Source organism: Acomys minous (genome assembly GCF_964271855.1).
Source record: "Acomys minous genome assembly, chromosome: 16".
Taxonomy (NCBI): Eukaryota; Metazoa; Chordata; class Mammalia; order Rodentia; family Muridae; genus Acomys; species Acomys minous.
In genome coordinates this window covers 68,970,038-68,993,778 of record NC_140498.1, presented here as the reverse complement: position 1 = coordinate 68,993,778, position 23,741 = coordinate 68,970,038, and the positions used below count along the sequence as shown (strand labels likewise).

General features: G+C 48.5%; 1 protein-coding gene across 7 annotated transcripts in view; it reads right to left on the bottom strand.

Moving 5' to 3' along the window:
• MAD1L1 (mitotic arrest deficient 1 like 1) overlaps positions 1 to 23,741 on the bottom strand; it is a 312,878-nt gene that overhangs the window by 140,279 nt on the left and 148,858 nt on the right. The gene's annotated exons all lie outside the window — the stretch shown is intronic.

Below are 23,741 nucleotides of genomic sequence, written 5' to 3'. Positions count from 1 at the left end.
AAGCTACAGGCCACCAAGGTCTAGGACACAGCAAGCTTGGAGCAGGAGAAGGGCAGAGATTGTGTGGCCTGATCAGCTGAGCACCCTGATGAAGGGCCCTGGATAGAGCAGCCCTGCCCACAGGGACCCAGCTTCTAACAGGGCCCACCACTACACAGAGGATGACTGGGATATGTACGCCCGCCGTGATGCTGGGTAGACAGGAGAACCCACAAAAAGCCTGTGACCACAAGCCTGTACGCAAAACCCAGGACCTGGAGATAACTAGTCTGACATCACAGAGCATGTCAAGCCCAGATGGACACACAGAAGGCACAAGTCCTACAAGGAAGGCAGAACCAATCCACTTATCAGATAGCATCCCCAGGTGAGTCAAGGGCTGGCAAGGAGGGTGTGGGAGCAGCCATCCTTCCCCACTGAGACTCTTCAATCAGAATTCAGCAGGGGACGGAACTAAGACAGAACGGCTGCCTTTGGGATATGTGGTAGTTGATCTTGGTTGGCACATGACTTGATCTGGAATGAACTGAAGGACAAATTGCTGTCAAACCTGTAGGGGACTTTGCTGAGGTGATTTTAAGTGGAAAAGCCTGCCCTTCCAGCAGCAGCCCAGATAAAAGGAGGTCCCTGAAGAAAGCTCGGCTCTCTGCCAGCTTGCCTTTGTGCCTCGCTGGCAAGTTCATCTACCCTGTGGCTGCTGCGCCACTTTGCTGATATCAGAACCCAGCTTCCTCGGACTTCCTCATGGACTGAAGAGCAGCGACTCTCCCAGAATCCTCTAGGCCTTTGGGAGCGGGCCAGACTGATGAGACACTCAGCCCTGTGGGCTACTGAGCTGAGGCCCAGCAGCTCTCCAGTTAAGGAATCCACTGTACTGCCTAGACCATACTGTGTAAGCCAGTCTAAGAAATCCTTGGACAGCAGGAGTGGGGTCAAGATACAATAGCTGCAACTCAGAAACTATGCCGGGAGAAAGGGGAGGGCCTCAGGGAAACCACAGTAAATTGCGGACAATGGGAGGCAACTGTAACTATGATATTTTTCAATGGTACATATAAAGTACTAAATTGGAATACAGAAATTCAAATGTGAAGAATAAACAACAAGGAAAACTACACATGCTGATTAAAAGACGAAGCTCACACTGTATTGTCACGGACTGGTTTAGTTGGGGATAGGTTTTTGGGAACGGGGATTCTTGAAGTGTTGGTGAACAGAGATAAGGCGTGTGACAAACAGACACAACCACACTGGGTCTGAGTGTCACACGCCTTATCTCTTTCACCAAAGCTTCAAGAACTCCCATTCCCAAGGACCTATCCCCAACTGAGCCGGTCCATGACACTGTGTAAGCAAAACAAGTGTCCGCTACAGAGCACTTCCACAGAGTAAACGACACATGGTGACGGCAGCCAGGGAGAGTGGCAGCCCCACCAACCCAACAAGACACAACTGAAGGCCAAGGCTCACCTTGGGGGACCTGGGTGTTACTCGAGTGACCCATAGCCACCAGACAGAGGGGCTCACTATGCAACAACCAAAGGCTCAGTACACCAGAACCATGTGAGTTGCTGATGAGAAAGAGGGCAGTGACAGCCTGGAGCTGTAAAGCCACTATTGATACAATGGCAGATGTCAACAGCCTTCAGTGACAAGTCAGGTTGACAGTCAGGGGTGAGCCATGGAAACCAAAGACCAGCATGCAAGAATCTGACCTGAGGTATGGTTGGTATGGAACTTTCCACACAAACATGAGGATCTCATTCAAACCCTAGAATTGACTCCTGGGACTAGCCTAGCCTGTGTGGAACACCTCAAGCCAGTAAGAGGCTGTCTCAAAACAACATAGGCTGGTAAGCCCCTCTTAAACATCAAGGGACAGCTAAAAATAATAATAATAACCTTCTTTAACTGTAACAGTTTTAAAAATTAGCAAGTGCTAGGATACAGAACACAGAACACGAATTCCAAATGAAGAATCATTCAGAGCTACTTCAGAAAAAGAAAATGGTTTTCCTGAGAATCAAGTCTAGAAAGACTGTGAACAACATCTAATACATTTGTAAAGAAGAAGAACAACTCATATTTTCAGCAAGCAGAGGTTAAATAAGACATCCTAGGAGAAGCATGACGATATAAAGATAAAATGAGAGGGCCAGCGTGGTACCTCTGCAGGCTGCCGTGAACGCCCAACAGCCCGGAATGTAATTCCCTAAACCTCAGGTAAAAACACCGGAGGTGGTGACGGATGTTTGTAATCACAGCACTGTCGGTTATAAGAAATGAGAGGCAAAAACGGGGGAATCACCTGAGAGCTCTCGGACCAGCCAGCACTGTAGAAACCACACCAGAGACCCTGCATCCCCAAGGTGCAAGGAGAGAACTGACTTCTGCTGTCCTCTGATCATCATGTGTCCATGAGCACATGCATACACAAACAGAAACTTACAAGAACAACATCTTCCTGTCAGGAAGCATGGCAGTGTGAAGTCCCATCTACCAGGTGCCTGGGATAGGAGAAAGTGACGTGGGCTCTGTGCCAACATCAGACATGCCTCACAGGAGTCCCAAGAGCCTCAGCTCCACAAAGGAAGGTCAGTTCTTTATGGAACAAGGACACAACGGAAAAGTGTGGACAAGATAAAGTAGATGAATCTCCTTGGGCTTCATTCATCTCGCAGAGGCTGCATAGACGGCTCAACAGTCAAGAGCATAGACTGTCTGTTCCTCCAGAGGACCAGAAGAGAAGTCCCAAAATATAGGTTGGGCAGCTAACAACCATCTATAACTGGAGATCCAGGAAATCTAACTCCCCTTTCTGGCTTCCCCAGGCACCTACAGCATACATATGCACATAAATACACAACACACACACACACACACACACACACACACACACACACACAGTAATAAAAGTAAACTTTTAAAGTCAGCACCTTGGGTGACTATGGTGCTCCTGGGTAGATGGTAAGTGGTTCAAAGAGCTTAAGATCATCCCTTAACCTACAAAGTAATTCAGTGCTGTCAAGCCTCAATGAGATTGATTATCCCTAAGTGTCTATGAGCAACATTTAGACTACCACTAAAACAAAACTAGCCAGACCTAGTGATGCAGGCCTGTTGGTCCAACTACTCTGGAGACTGAAGGAGAAGGACACCAAGTTCAAGACCAGCCTGATACACAGAGTAAGGTCATGGCCAGCCTGAAAAACTTACTAACATCTTCCCTCCAATAGAAATATAAAACTGGGTGTGGTGGCACATGCCTTTAATACCTGGGAGGCAGAGGCAGGTAGATCTTTGTGAGTTCGAAACCAGCCTGGTCAAAAACCGAGCGCAGAACTGCCAAGGCTACACAGAGAAACCCTGCCTCAAAGCATAAAAATAAAATGTAAGAAGTGGACTGCAAGGTGTAACAGTGGAGATGTGGCTCCAAAGTACAATACCAGAATTCCTTTCATCCCCACCACTACCTAGAGCTGGGGTATGGCCTGGTATAGGAGCACCTGCTTAGAATCCCCCAGTGAGGGGCTGGGGTGTGGCTCAGTGGTAGAGCCCCTGCATAGAATCCCCCAGTCAGAGGCTGGGGTGTGGCTAAGTGGTAGAGCACCTGCCTAGAATCCCCCAGTGAGGGGCTGAGGGTATGTCTCAGTGGTAGAGCCCCTGCCTAGAATCCCCCAGTAAGGGGCTGAGGGTGTGTCTCAGTGGTAGAGCCCCTGCCTAGAATCTCCCAGTGAGGGGCTGGGGTGTGGCTCAGTGGTAGAGCCCCTGCCTAGAATCCTCCAGTGAGGGGCTGGGTGTGGCTCAGTGATAGAGCACCTGCCTAGAATCCCCCAGTGAGGGGCTGAGGGTGTGGCTCAGTGGTAGAGCACCTGCCTAGAATCCCCCAGTGAGGGGATGGGGTGTGGCTCAGTGGTAGAGCACTGGCCTAGAATCCCCCAGTGAGGGGCTGGGGTGTGGCTCAGTGGTAGAGCGCCTGCCTAGAATCCCCCAGTGAGGGGATGGGGTGTGGCTCAGTAGTAGAGCATCTGCTTAGAATCCCCCAGTGAGGGACTGGGGTGTGGCTCAGTGGTAGAGCACCTGCCTAGAATCCCCCAGTGAGGGGCTGGGGTATGGATAAGTGGTAGAGCATTTGTATAGCATATGCAAGGTCCTGGGTCCAAGCTAGTATGGGGGTGGGGTGGGTGAGAGGGAAGCTGCATAATTCATGTGCTGCCAGAGGGGGAAAACTGAATGATAAGAAATATGCAATTAAATCCAAACAAGGCAGATGAAGTGGAGATAAAGAGAAAGGAAACAAAGAGCAGTGACCAAGCACAAAACGGAAAGAAACATGGGGTATAAAGCAAACCGTGTCAATGATCATTTTAAATGTGGATGATCTAAACACACCAATTAATCTAAGCAGGCCACTTTGGAAGATACTGTCAGAGTGCATTAAAAAAACAAGACCTAATTACATGCTGTCTACAAGAAGTGGTCTTTCAACAAAAAGACACATCTATTAAGGTAAATCGTGAAAGATATACCACACTAAGTCCAATCAAAAGAGGGTTGGAGAGGTTAGAGCAGCAGCTCTCTGTAACCTGTGGGTTGTGCCCACTTGGAGGTTGAGCAACCTTTTCACAGAGATCGCCTAAGGACATAGGAAAGCACAGATATTTGCATTATGATTCATAACAGTTGCCAAGTTACAGCTATGAAGCAGCAATGAAATCATTTTATGGTTGGGGGGGGGTGTGACCACAACATGAGGAACTGTATTAAAGGGTCACAGTGTCAGGAAGGTTGAGAACGCTAGGCTAGAGAGATGGCTCAACAGTTAAGAGCACCTCCTATCTTAAAAAGGACCTAAGTTTGGGTCCCAGAACCCACATGGACATCTCATAGCCCTCTGTCACTCTGGTTCTAGAGGAATCAATGCCCTCTTCTGGCTTCCAAGAGCACCTGCAACTCACGGGGACACACACACTACACTTCTGCACTTCAAAGGGGCCCAGGAAAAGCACGAGAAAGGAGCCTGGCTTTACACAGTGTTAAAGGGGTCCCTGTGACAGGAAGCCATGCCTGCCCTCCACACCAACTCACTGATACTAGAGTGACGAGACACACACAGCACAAACAGATCAAAGTGCAGAGAGACAGATGAGCCCCTAGCACATGTCAGACTTCAACACTTCTCTATCTGAAATAGGCAGAAAATCAGTAAGAACACCGCTGACCCAAACTGTGCCATCCATCACCTGGCCTGACAGTGATAGAGTACATCATCCTGGCAGAAGAACCCATGCGGCCCCCAAGCTCACAGGGAACACTCGCAAAGCAGCACACTGGGGCCAGAAACAACATCACAGGAAATGGGGATGGGGAGAATGTTGCTACTGAATTAAACTGGGCACTGGGCACGAAAGAACTGGGGGTAGAGACCCCCAAACGCACAGGCATTAACAAAGCGCTTCTAACTAATGCACAGGCAAAGGAACAACTCAAGAAACTCAATGATGGCTTGAAACAACAGGAAGACAATATAACTTTACTAAAGTTGTGGAACATAGCAGATGCTGGACTCAGAGGGAAACTTATGGCCCTGCATGTGTTTTACAAAGATCTAAAATAACTAACCTTCCAGGAGAGAAACTATACAAAGGGAAACAACATGAGCGCAAAGCAAGGGAAAGAAAACAGTAAGGCCAGAGCAGAAATGAGTGAAAATCCATACAGAGACCAGAAAAGCAAAACGAGGGCTGGATCGTTCAAACAATTGAGGAGGAAACCTTAAAATTTGGCCCACGACTCGGCTGAGAGCAGGGTAGACGGTTCCGTACGCATAGCACTTGCTATGCAAGCGTGAAGACCTGAGTTCAAATCCCCAACATTGCAATCCCAGTGTTCCTAGAGCAGCTTGGAGGAAGAGATGAGGGAAGCCTCACAGAGTTCAGGGAGTAGCAGCCTGGAGGATGCAGTGGTGCCTTCAACAAAGTGGAAGATGAGGACTGACACCTGAGAGTGCCCTTTGGCCTCTTTGTGTGTGGCATGGCATATGCACACCTGCAATCACATACATGTTATACACTTATGTACACCAAAAAGAGCCACGCTCTCAAAAACACTGACACTATAGCATGGGCAGCAGATGCAGCCGAGTTCAAAAGAGGTAGACAAGTTCCTGTATGACACCAGCCACCAAAAGCCAATGGGAGGAATGACACCTGGGTTACCCAATGCCTGTTCTTCCTTGGTCCCAACTGTGAAACACAGAGCACAGTAGTGCTGCGACCGGGCCAGCTAGACATCACTGTAGGCCGTGGCCTGCCAGGCCATGCACTGATGAAGGTGTTTAGTCTTCTTGGCTGACACACATAGAAACCAGTGTGGCTGTGAGCTGAGCTGTTAGCACCATAAACACACGACACCCGGTCACAAAGGGACTGCATCCAGCCCCACCCTCTGTTTCCTTCTGTGGAAGCCCAAGTGACCTGATCTATAATTGTCAGGACAGCTAGCCTCTTGATCTGCTCTGTCGCTGCTGCAGGAGTACAGCGTGACAGGATAGCCTGTCTGTTAAAGGAACTCAGGTTTTTGAAATGGGAACCAACAGCCCACAGGGTCCCACTAGAATCTAGTGACTATTTGGATCCTACCTCAGGATTCCACAAGGGAGGAGACCAGTTCACTGCAAGCCTTCAGTAGACAAGAACAGTACAGGGAACTATAAAGAGAGCTCTACAATGCACCCTTGTCAAAACCCACAGAACTAGTCAAGAACAGAGGCATGCATCTATAACTAGCTACTCTAGAGGCTGAGGCAGGAAGATTACTTGAGTATAATTTGAACAATACCATAGACATACCAAGACAATTATACAGCACAAAAATACATGCTAATGAAAGCTATGTACATTTAGTAATAAGACTATGATGGTTAATTCCAATTACCAACTTAATTACATTAATAAAAGCCTCAAGGGGTAGAGAGATGGCTCAGTGGTTACGAGCGTGTACGGCTCTTACAGAGGACCTGAGTTCTATTCCCAGCAACCACCTCAGTCAGCTCAAAACTGCCTGTAACTCCAGCTCCAGGGATCCAAAGCCTCTGAAGTCTATAGGCACCTGCACTCAACAGGCACATATCACCCTCCCACAAAAGACACATGTATACACATAACTGTTTAATTAATAAAATTAAATGATGAAAGAAGAGAAAGAAAGAGAGAAAGAAAGAAAGAAAGAAAGAAAGAAAGAAAGAAAGAAAGAAAGAGAAAAAAGGAAGAAAAAAAAAGACAGGGCTTGGGCACTGCTGAGATACAGCTTCAGGGTACCAGTTGGGTGTTTCCAGCGAGGACTGACTATACAGTCTCATGGGCTGATATTCATCTATATGTGAATAATCAGCTTTAAACTCAAGCTGCTACAGCCCAAAGCAGCAGCCACCACCTACTTCCAGCACCATGCCTTTCTGACTGAACGTGTACCCCTTTCTCCTTGTTGGCACAGCCATGAATTAACTAAATAATTCATAAGGTATACATACTGGCTCACTAGTTAGAACAAACGGACCACAGTAAAGCAAGCTAGTAGGTACAACTGCCCAGTTCAAACATATATAAACAATACAGTTCTGTGCTACACAGCTGTAATCTAAACTCAGGAGGCAGAAGCAGGAGGACCAGAAGTTCAAGGCTAGCCTCGGCTACACAGGAAGTTCAAGACCAGCCAGAGCCATATGTCCTTTTCTTCCTTCCTTCCTTCCTTCCTTTCTTTCTTTCTTTGTGTTTGTTTTTTCAAGACAGGGTTTCCATGTGTAGCCCTGGCTGTCCTGGACTTGCTTTGCAGACCAGGCTGGCCTCGAACTCACAAAGATCCATCTGCCTCTGCTTCCCGAGTGCTGAGACTAAAGGAGTGCACCACCACACCTGGCTCATATGTCCTTTTCTTAAGGAAGTACATCAGTATGTCTACATCTTCATATCACGTCAATATCCATGAGCCTATGGCTGAGGAACAAAGCAGAAACAAATGGCTCAAGGTAGGAAAGAGCGGGATGTACTAATTTTTACTAGACTTTGATAATAACAGCCTATCTTCTCATCAGCAGTGGCGCCACTAAGAAGAATCACATAAAAGCACACCAGGTAACCAAGATAATGAGGAGAGAAAAAACAGAAAGTTTATCCTATGACAAAGTACAAAAAGGGGAGGGGAAGAGCCCAAACAAAACGTGACTGTAAGATAAATAACTGAAATGCAAATGTGTTAAGCTGAGGACATAATGCCCCAGCAGGGGACAGAGGCCTGGCTCAGCAGTACAGGGGCTGGAATATGGCTATAGTGATAGAGCACCTGCCTAGAATCCCCCAGTGAGGGGCTGGGGTGTGGCTCAGTGGTAGAGCACCTGCCTAGAATCCCCCAGTGAGGGGCTGGGGTGTGGCTCAGTGGTAGAGCACTTACCTTTGACATTTAAGACCTTGGGTTCTCTCTGATTCATTCATAGGGAAATAGATTTATCATTACACAGAGGACAACTAAGGTAAATATTCCAACTTTACAAAAAGAAACATTGTCTGACAGAATAAAACCATTAAACCTATATTCCACTTATAAATGTTTATCACCAAATAATGAAGTTTCAAATGAACATGGGAAGAGCAAAGGGTGCAGATATAAAAATAAAAGCTGATTGCCTCTAGAGAATTAATCGCTGGAAGAATCCATAGATGAAGATGAGTTCCTATGAAGAAAAGGAAGGCTCTCCAGGAAGACTCCACTGTTTAGTCAGCACCTATAGACACAGGATGCTAACTCACAAAGCTAATGGAAGACACAGGCAGTACACAAAGAACCAAACCAGGGGAATCTTCACTGGAGATTCAGAGAAGCTGAACAGAGCACCAGGCCATTGACACGGACATTTGCAAGTGAAGACAACCAGCAGCTGCAGGTCAACTGCACACGCAGAGATGTTTCACGAACACATGTTGCCGTGAGGTCTAACACGAGGCTGTGCGGCAGGTCTTCACAGTTACTTTTAGACAGTCTCACGCTGTAGGCCAGGCAGGCCTCAGCCTCACAGTGATCCTCCTGCTTCCAGAGCACTGGGACAAGAGTGTGTGCCAACACTCTAGGCCATGTTGCTTGCTAAATTTTAAGAGTGGTATCATTCAAAGCATAATCTGAGGCCAAGGAAATTATAGAATTCAATAATGCAAGAGCTAAAAACCCAGCAAGTGGTTTTAAATTAAGAAATTTATTTGTGAACAACCCATTGGTCAATTGAAAAAAAAAAAAGATCACAATGGAAATGGATAAATACACCAAATTGCAAAGTTTCAGTGTTTGAATCACAAGTGTCCCCAAAGGTCCCTGTATTGAAGGCTTGTTGCCCAGCCTGTGGTGCTACTTGGAGCTAGCTGGCCCTTTAGGAGTTGGTGCCAAGTGAAAAGAAGTGAGGTTTGTAGGGGGTGTGACCTTGAAGGGGATTGTGGGATGCCAGGCTCTTCCATGCCATATCTTGACCCCAGGACCTGGAGGTGAATGGCCTGGCCTCACCACATGCTTGTCCAGGATGTCTGGACTGCCCACAATGTAAAGCCATAATCCAGTATAGCGCAGAACTGCCAAATAAGCGTTTTGTTGTTTTTTTTTTAATAAGGAAGATCTTGGCAATCTGTTATCATGATGGAAGGTTGTTTAACACAATGAGGAAAATATAATATATCAAACACACAGCATGCAACTGAATTACAGCCTTAAGAGCAGACATCCAAAGAGAAGGAAAAATAAGACGCAACCAGCTCCATACACAACTGAGACTGAAATACAAATTAACACCATAGAAAGGAAAGAGCAATATGCAAAGACAACAAGTAATACAGGATAAATGTTATAGAGAATTAATAAAGCAAAAGTTGACTCATTCAAATGACTAATAACATGAATAAGCCCTTAGGCTCAAGAGATGGCTCAGGGCTAGGAGTGCAGAGTTCTATGCACAGGGCCTTAGTAGGGTTCTTAGCATTAACATAGGATAGCTCACACCTGCCTGTAGCCACAGCTCCAGGAGTATCTGATGCCGCCTCTGGCCTCTACAGGAACTTGCACTCACATGTACATAGCCACAGAGACAGATATCCACATAATAAAATACACACACACATACATACACACACACACACACACACACACACACACACACACACATATATATAATCTTTTTTAAATTAATAAACCCTTGGTGAAGTTAATGAAGAAATACAGATTACCAAGCAAGACTGAGCAGGAAGCAATACACAGCAGAAGAATATTAAAAGCACCGGGAGAGGAAGGCTGCAAAGGTAGCTCAGTGGCTAAGAGCACTGGCTGCTTTTGCAGAGGACCTGAGTTCGATTCCCAGCATCACTAGAGGTTCACAAGTGTCTGCAACTTTGGTTCCCGGTTCTTTTTGTGGCCCTTGGTGCACAAACATACATGCAAGGAAAACACTCATCCATTTTTTAAAAATGAAACTGTGGAGATGGCTCAGTCAGTAACATACTATATAAGCAAGGACCTGAGTTAGGATCCCAAGCACTCATGCAAAACTCTGGGCTTGGTGAGAAACTCTGCCTGAAAAAAACAAGGTTAAAGCTGAAGAGATGGCTGAGTGCTGAAGAGTGCTGGCTGCTCCTGCAGAAGGCCTGAATTCGGTTCCCAGCCCCCGTGCTGGACAGCTCACAAACACCAGTAACTTCAGCTCTAAGGGATCTACACCCTCTCCTGAACACTGCAGGCACCTGAACACGTGATGTATACCTACAGGAACACATGCATCTATACAGAAATAAATCATTCTCTTGAAGGTGAAGAGCAATTTAAAAATATACTCTCTAGCCTTTACATGCATAAACACACATGTGTACCTGGACGGACGGATGGACGGACGGATGGACGGACGGACACACACACACACACACACACACACACACACACACACACACACACACAAGCATGCTCACACATACAAAATAACTTAAGTGTTGAGGCTAGAGAGATGGCTCCATGGGTAAAGGGCCTGTCAGTCAAGCATAAAGTTGATCCCCAGCAGCCACTTAAATTCACATAGCCACATGACTCTGTGACTGCAGAGAAGAGGTGGGAAGAGGCAAGCAGATGGCTGAAACTTACAGGCCAACCAGCATCTTACACGTTGGTATATTCCATCAGACCATTAAGGAAGAAGCAGGCACCGGTCTGACAGACTATTCCAGAAAATCCACAGCACAGAACCTGGTAGGAACCTAAGGGCCGGACTCTCTAGCCATCATTCACCCAGAACCTCGGCTGGACGGCTGGGCAAACACAGGGCTGGGCAGCAATGCACACCCCGCAGGGGAGACCTGCTTGCTTCGTCCTGGGATGACTGTACAGCTCCATGTTTGGAAAGTCAGAAAACTAATCCACATTTCCAGAATAAGTAAGAGAAGTCATACAATCTCAATATTTGCAAGAAAAACATTTGCTTAAAATGGATACCTATTCACCATGGAAACAATACAAGAAAAAAGCCTCTTAGGATCGGCGATATGGCCCAGCAGGTCAAAGGCCTTGTTCTGTAAAGCTGATGACCTGAGTGCCCTGCCCCCCCGCCCCATTCCATGGTGGAATGGGATATCCAACTCTTAGAAGTTGTCTTCTGACCTCCACATGAATGCTGTATGGCATACATATACCGCACGCTCACACACACACACAAATAATAAATGAAATGAAATAAAGGAAATGGTCAATAGTGCCTCTTTGCATATGAAGACTGGAGAGCCTGCTGAAATGGCTGGATTTCCTCCCGTGGCTAAGTGTGAACTCTTAACAGCTATGTACTGCCAGCTTAGCTGAGGCTTGCAGGGAGGGACACTCTGCCACTAACCCTCTGTTCAAAGCAGTGTCGTTGAGCTTCTCAGAACTGGAGCAAAGCAAGAAAAGAACCCGAAGGATAAAGGCTGGGAAGGAAGGTGATGCGGATTGCCAGCACACGCCACAGCTGTGACCAGATAATCCGACTTAATCTACAAAGGATTACTAAAGTAAGTACGTTTAGCCTTAGCCGTGCGGCTGGGCCACAGCAAAATCATCAAGGATAAACAGAGGCACACCCTGGGAAGAGGAGCAAAAGTTCAAGGGCTGCCTGGGTGGCAGGGCAAGGGAGGCCAGGCCTGGCAAGTTAATGAGACTTTGTCTCAAAAGAAAGCACAAGAGGACTGGGTTGCGGCTCAGTGGCACGGGCTTGCTGTGCACGGCCCTGGGTTCAGTCCGCAAGCTCAGTCCCCACTACTGCAAGGGAAAAAACGTATTCACTTAAAAGCCCTACCCTGCAGCAGCACAAGTGGTTAGAAGTAACACTGAAAGGTACTGTGACTGTCCACTTTACGGGACTTGGTATCACATGACTCTGGACAGGTCTGGAGGGTACTTTCTGGATGGATTAACTAAAGGGGAAGACCTTCCCCCAGAGTAAATGGTGCCTTCTGGTAGTGGCTCAGTGTGGTGGTTTAAGTGAGAAATGTTCCCCATAGGCTTCCGTATTTGAACACTTGGGCCCCAGGTGGTACCATTGTTTAGGGAGGGTATGGAGGAACCTTTAGCAAGTGAAGCCTTACTGGACAGAGTGTGGCACTAGAGACAGGCTTTGTAGTTTCACAGCCTCACCCTACTTCCTGTGCTTGCTCTCTGCTTCTCAGCCAACCTCCTACTCCTGCCACCATTCCTCGTCCTCCTCACCATGACAGACTATTTCCTCTGGAACCCTAAGCCAAAACAAAGCTTTCTTTTCTAGCAACAGAAAAGTAACTACTATACCCAAACATAAGGGGTCTCAGAGTAAGGCTATTGCTTTTTGCCTGCTCCCCACTGTCTCTTGCTGGTGAGTGTGTCTACTCTGCTGCTGCCTCTGCCACCCTTCATTAATATCTGACTCCACTTTCCTTGCCTCCAACAGACTGAAGAACCACACTGGGTCTCTAGCTGAGGCACTGTCTTTAGAGGGTCTGGAAGTTTGAGGACTGTGGCCTCCTTAGCAGAAGAGGGGCGCTGGGAGCAGCCATCATGCATTCCTCGGCATGCTGGGCTGTATCCAACGAACCAAACTAAGTCCTTTCTCCTTTAAGTTGCTTCAGCCAGGAATCTTGTCACAGGGACATGGTAGCTCATAGGGCAGATAAAGCCACATGAACTGAAGGCACAGGCAAGAGCAAAGGCTTCTAAATCAGGACACACACCACAAATAACAATCATAGAGGAATCTGAAAACAGATTAGAGCCTGGTAAAATTAAGAACTTCAATTAAGTGAAGGAATGACAAAGGCCAGATGGAGGGGAATATATTTGCTATCACTTATGTAACAAAGGATAGTGACCAGAATTTATCAAGACCCTTATGAATCACTGAGTCAAAAGAGCAATGGGGTTTGCTGTGTGCCATTTTCTGGGAAGTCATAAAGGAATGTCAATTACCCCAGAGAAGGGCCACAAGCCAAATAAAACACTGTGTCCAAGTTATACTTTGGTGACTGCCTCCACTCCTTTGCTGTTTCTGAGATAAAGCCAGCAGCAGCTGAAGGGAGAAGGGTTCCTCAGGCTCACAGTTCAAGCATGTAGCCAACCACAGTGGGGACGTCAAGGCAGCAGGGAGCAAGGGTGGCGAGCAGGAACCACGGTTTCGGATTAATCTGAGTACTAGAATCATCACTAGTGACAAAAGAAACAAGACACGACGGGAAAGGCTGAGGGCCTGAGAACACACAGCCTACACTTGGATTAGCTGTGGCACTGGGCCCCCAGGCTAGATTCCACCTCCCCACCTGCCAGATCCCTCACAACAACTGATGTTCACAAGAATCTGGGAGGTAGGTCTACAAGACACAACTGAGGCCACCAGGTCCTGCTATGTCCAATCCTGTGTCCATAGAGCACTGGCGATGAGAAAGGAGCCCAGAGACGCCAGGTGGAGCACAGAGAGAGAGGTGGCTGCCCCACACACCGCCTTAGCAGAAGCGAGGAGAAAACAAAAGTGTGCCCCCAGTGGCTGTTTGAACAAGGGGTGTCGGGAAACCTCTCTGGGGACAAAAGTGTTCACAGTCATCAAAGCTCATTAAATGTGGTTAATTGGGTGAGGCCAGTCCCACTGATGACGAGGGAATGAGAAGATAATTTTAGTGAAATGCAATTCTATTAATTTCCATATAGTCTCTTGAACAAAGCGCTAACAAAGTGTTACCAAATGCATTTCTTGCTTCGATTCCTTCATGAGTAGATAAGGCTAATTCAGAATTAGCACACCATTCACTTAGGCCAATTAGAGCCGTTTAAACAAGGTCCCTGGTCTGTTCCCATGTGTTGTGCTTCCTGGGTGGGCTGGGGCTGGGGAGCTAGAAGCTAACCCTTCCAACAGTGCAGGAAGCTGTCAACACACGCTCACGGACACATGGGCAGAAGCCTGTCAGACAGCACATGGAGAGTGGACAAACTGACTTCCGTTGGTGACCATCAGCCACCCTGTTCTGTAGCTGTGGAGACAGCAGGGCTTGCAGGCCACAGTAAACACTCTACGCTCTGAGGGGACAGAGAGCAGCCTTGCTGAATGCCTGGCACACCTGACCTCTTTCCCAGTTCTGAGTCTTCCCCTCTCTGAACTGTGGTAAGCCTTCTGATGTGGTCATCTTGCCACCTTCTGGATCACCAGCTTCTGTAGCACCCCACTAGAAAGAGCCAAGAAGCTCCACTCTTGTGTCAGCTGGCGTGCGGCTGCACCTGTCAATGTATCTGGCTCCCTGTGGGTGGCTGAAGCTAACATAGCTACTCAATAAAGGGACAGAAGGAGCGCTTCCCCATGCTGCATCTGCTCCCTCCCTTCTTCTGGCTAGGAAAACAGTGCAGACAGCAACACACTCTCTCTCTCTCTCTCTCTCTCTCTCTCTCTCTCTCTCTCTCTCTCTCTCTCTCTCTCTCTCTCCAGCCCAGCCTCCCTCCTTGAGCCACTGCTTCTGACTGCTCCTTGCCCACCCCAGCTGGAGGGGACAGGAGAGGAGGAGGCCCTCAGCACTTTGTACCACGAGCACCGAGTTCCTGAGATCTCAACCTCCCGAGAAAAAGCTCTACAACACCTATTGTAGGAAGGAGTGGGAATCAATTGAGACTTCCCGAAGCAATCTTACTCTGGCTTCACACTGCTCTATTACAAACTCCATTTCATTTACGCTACTTGTAAATGCATTCCCAGCATCCACCCTGAGCCGGCCCTGTGCTTCCAAGTGACAAGTCCTCACACCGGGTGCGGGTGACTCTGTGGGCAATGCATTAGCGCTCATCTCCCTGGGGGAACACCAAAGGCCGCAGAGGGATGGAGTCTCACTGACTGCCCCTCCCTCAGTGTCCTCAGGGAGAAGTGAGAAACAAGGTCCATGCTGATGAAGAGGGGGGGGGGGGCGCTATGATAGTGTCTCGGGCCTGGCACATTCCACAGGATGCAGGAGGAAGGTTAGAAGACATAGCCTACAGCACTCAATGAAGCCGATGCCCTGGATGCTCGGCCTGGCTCCACCAGCTCCAGACAGTCCCTGGTCTCCTCCAACTTCCTGTTTCCCCTACTTATGAGGAAAAGACTGAAATAGACAACTTTGTAATATCTCAGTTTTATAATGCTGAGCAGCTGGCTCACCAGGGGACATCACAGGGGACATCACAGGCAGCTGGGCACCTCAGAGTGCTGGCCAACATCACAACCTTGTCCTCACTCTGTGACAGCTTGTCTGCCTACCCAACCTAAGGCTCCTCCTACTGTACTACTCATGTCATGGTATTCTTCCTGATGACCACACCTCCACACATCTGGAGCTGTGGTTCTCAATCTGTGGGTCATCACCTTTGAGAAGAGGGGTGTCAAATGACCTTTTCACAGGGGTCGCATATCAGATATCCTCCATGATAGATATTACAATTCATAACTGTCGAGCCAGACATGGTAGCACACAGGTAAGGCTACACTGAGAAACAAACAACATCAATAACAACAACAAAAAAAAAACAATACAATTCATAACAGTAGCAAAATTAGAGTTATGAAGTAGCAACAGAAATAATTTCATGGGTGGGGGTCACCATAACATGAGGGACTATAAAAGGTGTCACAGAACTAGGAAGGTTGAGAACCACTGGTCTGGAGGGGCTGGGTCAAATCAGACAGTGCATTGTTCCCAGGACCTCAGGTGAAACGTGAGAACACTCTTGTGAACTGTTCTGCTCCAAGCTGAGAAGGCAGCAAACCCAAGTGCAGATGCCTCCTTCAGGTGGCAAACACGACACACAAAGCTGCAGACACAAGTCCTCTGGAGTTCACATGCAATCCTTACTAGCATGGGGCTCACAGTTACGGACAGCCCTTTTCAAGGAGACATAGATCCCGAAGGGTGACTTTGCTTAGCCCGTACAGGGGAGATGGCTCACCTTATCTTGCCCATTTCTAGATTTCTTCTTCTCAAACCTGGGCTGCCTGAGATGAAGGTGAGAGAACAGAGAGGCTTCTGGCAGCAGGGTGACCCTGGGTCACTGCCAACACTGCCATTGTGCCATAATTCCAGTGTCTACAAGAGGACATGCACTCAGCATGGACCCTAGCAAAGGTCTCAATTGAAGAAGGCTGGCAGACATCAACCCATCACCGAGACTCCATCATCTCCCCTGGCTACCCAGACAGGGGATCACAGGCCCCAGGCAGAACCTACTGACGACACCAGCTGCCAAGTAATACAAGGAGTCACTGTGATAACATGGGGACTGGTACCCACAGACCAGTGAAGGAAGAAATCCTTGAGTGTGATCCCTGGTGAGGCTGTGTCTTCCCTGAACATCTGCTAGCATAAGATGTACACACAAGGAGAGTGTGGCATGAAAGACATTAAGCAAATGCCTTAACAAACACTATCCAGGTTGACAAAAATCTAGCCATCCCGAAAAGCCAAAATAAATAGTCTACAGGAGGAATGTAACTAAGAAATAAACATGGGGAGGACGTGAGACTAGATTGATTAAAGCCATCACTGGAGCACAGCAGGCAGTGAAGTGGAGGCATCCTGAGAAGAGCACCCACTAGCCAGCAGTTGTGGTACAAGCTTTTAATTCCAGCACTCGGGAGGCAGAGGTGGGTGGATCTCTGTAAATTTAAGGCCAGTCTGGTCTACACAGTGAGTTCCAAGATAACCAGGGCTACACAGAGCAACCCTGTTTTAAAAAAATGTTCTCCTCTTCACACACACAAAAAAGTGCCCACTAACCAATGCCCCAGAGGCATAGAGACCTTTAATCCAGCAAATCTACCTGACAGGTGAAGCTACTGGAGCTTGCTCTCACCAGCAGGAAAGTCAGAGTCCACCAAATTACATGGAAGGTCGAGGTGTGCATCTCTACAGAGAAGCAGGGTGTCAGGGCACGTTCTGTGACAAACGCAGATTTGGCCCCAGCGCCTATGTTGTTACTGATGGAAGAGTGAGCGTAAACACAGGATTGAGGAGGCTGTGTGTTCAATACCATCTTGGGGAAGATGCAATGGGCTTCCCAAATGGCTTTCATACTTTGTGTGTGTGTGGGGGGGGGGGGTTGCTTTCTTTGTTTGCTTGCTTGCTTGCTTGTGTTGACACAGGGTCTCAAGTAGCCCAAGCTGACGTCCAGTTCACTTTGCAGCCAGAGATGTCCTTAAACTTCTGATCCTCCTGCCTCTACCTCCCAAGTGTTAGAATTATAGGTATGCATTGCCACATTTGGTTTATGTGGCGTCAGGATCAAACACAGAAGTTGGGGCCACACTTGGCAGAGCCAAATGACTTGGGGTCAGGCCCAAAGGCACAGAGGCCAGATCCTAGAACAGGCTGAGAAAACACAAGCTGGGGCTCCCAGTATTATGGGAGTGAGATGAAACCATGGGTAAGAACCTCAATCCAAAAATCAGCATCTGTTCTTGTCCAGCCACAGGCCACATGCACTGCAGGACAGCTACGAACGCAGCCCAATACAGATCACAAACTTGCTTAAAAACTATGAGATTTGTGCTGGGCGTGATGGTTGCACGCCTTTAATCCCAGCACTTGGGAGGCAGAGGCAGGTGGATTGTTGTGAGTTCAAGACCAGCCTGGTCTACAAAGCGAGCCCAGGACAGTCAAGGCTACACAGAGAAACCCTGTCTTAAAAAACTGGAGAAAAAGAAAAAAAGAAAAAGAAAAGAAAAGAAAAGAAAAGCTATTTGTGAGTTGGGGGCTGTGGAGAGCGGGGAGGAGGTCTGTAATACAGCTGCACCATTCCAAGCCTGAATTTCATAGATAATGACATTATATCACAATGGCAAAGGTTGGACACACACTGAACAAAGCTTCCTATCTGACCGTAACTGTGACCTGCAATGTCCACAGATGTCCAGCCTGCTGCTGAGGTTTCTCACAGCTTGTACTGAGGTAAATCCATGGGCTGTGAGACCCACTGCTGGCCTCTGATCACAGCCAGGACCCTAAAAGACAAGGCTCGAAAAACTGTGTCCTAGAGAGCACATCCCCCATGGTGAGGGACTTGCCAGACGCTCTATAAACAGAGCTGCTGTGTCCCAGATGTAGGGCAGAGGCCACATGCTGCAAGGTACATGGGAAACAATCAAAATGGTGTCATACACTTAGAAGCCCAAAGCCAGATTGCCTCCAGGTGGCCACCAACACTGTAGGAAGTGGTTAGTTGGATGCAGCCTACCTCTGGTACCTCTCACTTCTGATGCCAAGTGCCCCTCTTCCCCAAGCCACCAGTGCCACCAGAGGAAGCCCCACCCTCAGCAGAGAGCACAGCTCCCAGCCTCTGCCAGAAGAGAACCAAGCTGGCTTTCCTCCTAGTAACAGGCTGTATTTTTCAGAACTGTTTTAGATTTATAAAGAATGGGACGATAACAGGCATGTCACAAACCACGCCCAGCCTCTGTGTTACTCATGACATACTCAGGGCATAAGCAATGGTTCCTAGCTAATGCAGAGACACCCAGCTGCCTCAGCCCCTCCCCGTGCACCCCAGGACCCCTCACTCCAGATCTAGCTACAATACCACGCTGCCTGCTAGCAACATGCTCCAGAAATCTCGCTGCCTTTCTACATTCCTGGTGACCTGGGCAGCCTGTGAGAAGCTCCACCACTGGAATTCGCTTAGTGTTTTCTCCACAGAAGGACTGGGGTTGGAAGTTACTGGGAGAAGGCAAGAAGGCTATGGGCAAATGCACTGCTTTGCCATGCACATTCAGGTGATACCTCTTCAGGGTGACTAAAGAGCAGAGCTGGGCCTGCTCTCTCTCTCCAGATGGCATATGGTGGAAACTACCACCTGAAGCCACAAGTACAGAGCAGGATCTATGGGCCATGCTCAAGGGAGAGCTGAGCCCCACAAACCACTGGAGACTCCAACCGAGTGAGTTTGTTGCCCCACTCACACTGGCCAGCACAGACAGATGGGTCTGCCAGCCAGCCAGTACCACCTCCCAGCCCTCCAGAGCTCACAACACTGGCTTTCTGGAAACAGCAGGCTGCTACGATGCACCAATTGGTTTGCTTATGAGGGCGGAGGGCGGTGGCATTGAGTGCACTCTGCACTGGTACTCCAACAAGCTCTTGGTCACAGTTGGCATTTCCCAGCCAGTCTCCGTGGCAGCAATCTGTCCTACAGGCCATCTTCTGGATGCAGGATACACTCACTACAGGGGGACCTTTCCCCTTCTAGGCTGTTCTGAGAAGTCAGAGCAAGGACGGGTTTGTGCTAACCTGGGTAGGGATAGCTACTCCAGATGCAGCTGCCTCTACAGTAAGCAAGACACACACTCCTGGGGTGTCCCCAGCTCTAGGCCTGCAGCCCAGTGCTCACTCTCACCCCATGCTGATCCAAATCCAGCAGAGAGAACCCCCTAGTCAACTGCTCACTTCTATGTAAACGTGTGGCACTCAGATCACATAACCTGTGTGACAATGGCACAATAGTATCCACAGAGCTCAGTGCTCCTGTGTAACTGGCACCAGTCACTCTCTGGGAGTATGCAGGCCAGCACTCCCCCACAATCGATGTCTAAGAGGCTCTGTCAGCAACTGTTCTTTTTGTCTGAGCATTTGGTCCACAACCCTATAAAGACTGCAGTTCCTATCTATGTGAACATCTGCTAAGAACAGATTTCATCTTTTTTTTCTCCTCCTCCTCCTCCTCCTCCTCCTCCTCCTCCTCCTCTTCCTCCTCTTCTTCTTCTTCTTCTTCTTCTTCTTCTTCTTTTTGGAGACAGGGTTTCTCTGTGTAGTCCTGGCTGTCCTGGAACTCACTTTGTAGATAGACCACGCTGGCCTCGAATTCACAGAGATCCTCCTGCCTCTTCCTCCCAGAGTGCTGGGATTACAGGCATGTACCACCACCCCTGCTGATTTCATTGGTTTACAAAGCACCACAGGGGACAGGACAGATGGCTCAGTAATTAAGAGCACTAACTGTTCTTCCAGAGGACCTGGGTACAATTCCCAGCACTCACATGGCAGCTCACAACTGTTTGTAACTTCAGTTTCAGGGGATCTGACACCCTCACACACACATATATGCAAGCAAAACACCAATGTGCATGAAATAAAAATAAATGAATTTTTAGCCAGGCGGTAGTGGCGCACACCTTTAATCCCAGCACTTGGGAGGCAGAGGCAGGTGGATCGCTGTGAGTTCGAGGCCAGCCTAGTCTACAAAGCGAGTCCAAGATAGTCAAGGCTACACAGAGAAATCCTGTCTTGAAAAACAAAACAAAACAAAAAATAAATGAATTTTTTTTAAAAAGCACCACAATAATAAAAACAGCACGTATTGCAAGTGGGAGACACCAACCTTTGGTGATGACAACCCATCTGCTTAGGAGGGTGAATGAGGCAGGAACACTAAAAGTTCAAGGCTAGCCTGGACTGCAGCATAGAAAGAGGGCTGGGCTCAGCAACAGTGTCCGCCTAGAATACAGACTGAAGGGGCAGGGGGCAGGGCTCACTTAGGAAATGGCTCAGCAGTAAAACAGGCTGGCCTTGGATTCCAGCATAAGGATTTGGAGTGTTAGGGGTGAGGCTCAGTGACAGACTGACTGATTATCTGATATTGCAAAGTCCTGTGTTCAGCCTCCAGTACCACAAACAAAAGGAGAGGGGGAGTATCCCTTTGAGTTAGTACCAGCAGGGGGCCAGCACCTGACCCGCGCAGTCTCATGGTATAAAAGAGAAAAGGGAAGCGCCTGTACCCTGCAGCCCATCTCTGCCCCTCTGATACATCTGTGCGCAGGTTTCCTAGAGTTAAGAACATTCCTTTGAAATGCCCCTCACTTGGAAGAACAAGGTCTAGTCTCCCCGGTTCAGGGGTAGGGGGAGCCTAACTCTCATGGCTACAGCACCATACAGCCTGCCTGGTTGCATTCACCCAACCAACCTTCCTGCCCACTTTTTGAATTGTCATTTTTCCAGACCCCCAACTCCCCGACTATCCCTTTGAAAACGCTTGTTGCCTCTGCATCAAATGGGCCACAGCTGAGCTCTCCTCTGCTGTCAGTGGAGAATGCAATGAGCTAGTTCACCACTGTCACATCTGGCTGTGCAGGCAGGGAACACAGCAACAGGCCACTGCCCTGCTACTGCCCTTCCTGTGCCCCATTGGGACAGTTGCCACACATCACCAAGGTCAGCCACCAAGAGGTGATACTGAACCTAAATGTTGCGAGTCACTGTCACCGTGGCAACTAGATCAGAATAAGACAGTGGTAGCTAGGTCTTTTGTAATGGTAAAGGAGCTACTGTGCCCTACAAAGGGTCAGAAAATTCAGCCTAGCATTCTAACTATTATCCACATCCCTTCTCAACACTGCAAGTGTTCCTGGGAGATGCTAGTGTACCTAGACAGTCCTGAGAGCTGATTCTCTATCACAACCTCCCCCTTTGCACCAATTAACCAATCGTGTCACATTGTAAAGTGGAGCTCCTACCAATGGATGAGCCTTTCTTACCACCTGTGTTAAAATAAAAACTAAGTGAACTTCCTGCCCCATGTGCTTACAGCCCCATTTTGGTCACGCCACACCCGTTTTGCAAAATAAAACTGCATTGCCAGGTTACTTTCGCTTTGTTCGTGCTTCTTTGGGTAACACTGAGGCCATTCTTTTCTGACATATGGAGACACAACAGCTGGTCCTAAGGAGGACTCCACAAAGTCTGCATCCATTGTGGGTTGAGGCTCTGTGGCGATGCAGATGTTTGGGGCCACTCATACCCCTGTAAGTAACCTTTCACCTGTGTGCTGTAAAAAAGTTCAATAAACTCACTGATCTTACCAAGTTGGATTTTGGTAAAATTGTACTTTGGCCTGCCATCCATACCACATGCTTTGACTGGGTGTTCCTATGAGTCTCTCCAGGGATGTTACACAGCACTAAACCTCCCTCTTTGCCTTCCCTGACAATCTGACAATAAAGCAAGCCCCAGGGTTCACCCAGCTTTGTCCATAGCTGGCATAGGTCATGGAGACCATCACCGTGGAACAACAACAGGGACTGTCCATTACTGAGAATGACCAGTGGCAGCCTCCACCCACCTTCTCATCTTGTGAACATGCTAGCACCATGGCCTCCAGCCCTGTAGATCCCACATAATGCATGTATTCGTTTACTCACTCAACGTGTACCTCAAGACACCATGCAAACCATGGCCACCTCTCCTTAAGGATACCTGACTCCTGCTGCTAATGGATACGTTGGCCAGGAAGAAGGTTCCTGAGAAGCAAAGCCCTGAACTCAGAAAGTCTGTAGGCTGCCTGCATCCTCCTTACTTATAGAATTGCTTACGTGATGATATTACCATGCATAATGCACTCAGCTATGCAGCGCTAGCAGGAGTCTTAATGGAGAAAATTCAAGTCAGCCACGCAGACGTCAGGGAGCCTGCTGCTGACTTCCAAGCACGCTTGGGCCCCCTTCCTTGCTGTCCACAGGGGCATGGAACATGCACACAAAGCTCTGGGCTGGGCTGGCTCCCAGCTACTTTCTCACGTGGTGCGCTGAGAAGCTGACACCTTTCCAGGGCCTCAGTGGCAGGCCCGCATTTGCATGTAAATAGCTGACAGATACAAGGAAATGAAAGCATGGGAGAGCTCTTTAATTAACTTTAACCCCCTGAAAATCCACGCAGCCATCTCCTCCAGAGCCCTCTGAAAGCTGTAGCTGGGAAGGGGCAGCTACAGCCTGGGAACCAACTTCTACCTGCTGCCAAGTTTAGAACAGTCCACAGGAGCCAGGCTGCAAGGGGCTCCCAGGTCAGCCTTACACTCTTCATCGGTGGCACAGCCAGAGACAGGACTAGGTGACCGACTGGGCACAGCAATCTGAGCTCAGGGGCTTGCCTGGGGCTACCAACATGGCGGGGGACAGCAGCCCAGCAACAGGGGCTCCTGGTTCCTGAGAGACCATCTTCTCCATGGGAGGATCCCAGGCCTGCCTGTGGAAGGAGGCCAAGATGGAACTGTCTTTACAACCACACCCCCTGCACACAGGGCAGCAAGCACCTGTGGGAGCACCGCACGGGTGACTGGCAAGCGAGCTCAGCAGCTTCAGAACCAGCTTGGGACTTGGAGGTCAGAAACAAACCCCAAGCACGCACTGAGCCCCAGGCATCTTGCGCTGTCTCCATCTTCCTGTCCAGCCAGCAGCTTCA